The 1,948-nt window shown below is 33.8% G+C and overlaps 1 non-coding gene across 1 annotated transcript; it reads left to right on the top strand.

Annotated features, from left to right (window-relative positions):
* Positions 1-289: 289 nt before the first annotated feature.
* LOC127739829 (small nucleolar RNA R71) lies at positions 290-397 on the top strand. The gene has a single exon (XR_008000571.1). It is a non-coding gene; the product is annotated as a small nucleolar RNA R71 (small nucleolar RNA).
* Positions 398-1,948: the final 1,551 nt, after the last annotated feature.

The raw sequence follows: 1,948 nt of genomic DNA, 5'->3' as shown, positions 1-1,948 counted from the left end.
CAGATTCTAAGAAATCATATTGACTTGCTGAGTCAATATTTTGTTCTGAGCCAATATGGCATTCAGAGTATCAATCTCAAGAACTCCTTTCTTCTGTGTTGTCCCATTGTTCACAAGATTTCTTTCAAAAGTGTACATGAACTGGTTATTTGCAACCATTTCAATGAGTTCCTGGGCTTCTGCAAGTGTTTTCTTTCAGATGAATAGATCCGCCTGCAGAATGGCCCAATGACATCTTGGATAACTCAGACAGACCATCATAGAAGATACCTATGATGCTCCATTCTGAAAGCATGTCAAAAGGACACCTTCTAATCAATTGCTTGTATCTTTCCCAAGCTTCATAGAGGGATTCACATTCCTTCTGTTTGAAGGTTTGAACTTCCACTCTAAGCTTACTCATATTTTGAGGTGGAAAGAATTTAGCTAAGAATGCATTGACTAGCTTCTCCCAGGAGTTCAGGCTGTCTCTAGGTTGTGAGTTCAACCATATACTAGCTCTGTCTCTTACAGCAAAAGGGAAAAGCATAAGTCTGTAGACCTCGGGATCAACTCCATTGGTCTTAACATTGTACAGATTTGCAAAAATTCAGCCAAGAACTGATGAGGATCTTCCAATGGAAGTCAATGAAACTTGCAATTCTGTTGCATCAGAGAAACTAATTGAGACTTAAGCTCAAAGTTGTTTGCTCCAATGGCAAGAATAGAGATGCTTCTCCCATAGAAGTCGGGAGTTGGTGCAGTAAAGTCACCAAGCACCTTCCTTGCATTGTTGGCATTGGTGTTATTTTTGGCTGCCATGTCTTATTCTTTTTCGAAGATTTTTGTTAGGTCCTCTCCAGAGAGTTGTGCTTTAGCTTCTCTTAGCTTCCTCTTCAGAGTCCTTTCAGGTTCAGGATCAGCTTCAACAAGAATGCCTTTATCTTTATTCCTACTCATATGAAAGAGAAGAAAACAAAGAAAGTATGGAATCCTCTATGTCACAGTATAGAGATTCATTGATGTGTCAGAGGAAAAGAACAATAGAAGGATGAGGTAGTGAGAGGAATTCGAACTTATAAAGAAGGATAGAGTCCGAATTGCTAATTGAGGAGAAGTGTTAGTCTTTAAATAGAAAGAGATGGGAGAGAGAAGAAATTCGAATATTAAAATTAAAATAATTGGTTAATTAAAAAGATTTTTGAAAAAGTGGTTAGGTGGGTTTGAAAAGATAAGAAATAATGATTAGTTGAAAAAGATTTGGTAATAATTTTGAAAAGATAAGAAGTTAGAAAAAATTTTTGAAATCAAAATTTAAAAAGATATGATTTAAAAAGATATGATTGAAAAGATATGGTTGAAAAAGATTTAATTTTTTTTAAAACTGATGACTTGACTAACAAGAAATTAAAATATATGATTCTAAAATTCAAACATTGAAACTTTCTTAACAAGAAAGTAACAAACTTGAAATTCTTGAATCACAACATTAATTGTTAGCAAGGATTTTCGAAAATATTAAAAGAAAAAGGAAAAAGATTTGATTTTGAAAAAGATATGATTGATAAGAGAGGATATGAAAAAGATAAGATTTTAAAAAATTAGTTTTAAAACTTGAAAAATTGAAAAAGATTTGAATTGAAAACAAAACTACCTCCTTGGTGCTATCCTGGCGTTAAACGCCCAGAATGGTATCAATTCTGGCGTTTAACGCCCAGAATGGTATCCATTCTGACGTTTAACGCCCACTTGGCTACCTCCTTGGGCGTTAAACGCCCAGCCAAGTATCCTGAAATCACAAAAAAAATACACAAACTCATAGTAAAGTCCAGAAATGTGATTTTTGCATAAAAACTAATAATTATATACTAAAAACTAACTAAATCATACTAAAAACTACCTAAAAACAATGTCAAAAAGCATATAAATTATCAGTTCATCAGTTACTGTCGAAGTATCAGACCTTTTC

The sequence above is a fragment of the Arachis duranensis genome, chromosome 6 (assembly GCF_000817695.3).
Source record: "Arachis duranensis cultivar V14167 chromosome 6, aradu.V14167.gnm2.J7QH, whole genome shotgun sequence".
Lineage (NCBI taxonomy): Eukaryota > Viridiplantae > Streptophyta > Magnoliopsida > Fabales > Fabaceae > Arachis > Arachis duranensis.
The sequence above is the reverse complement of the archived record's forward strand: the minus strand, read 5'-3'. Positions and strand labels throughout refer to the sequence as shown.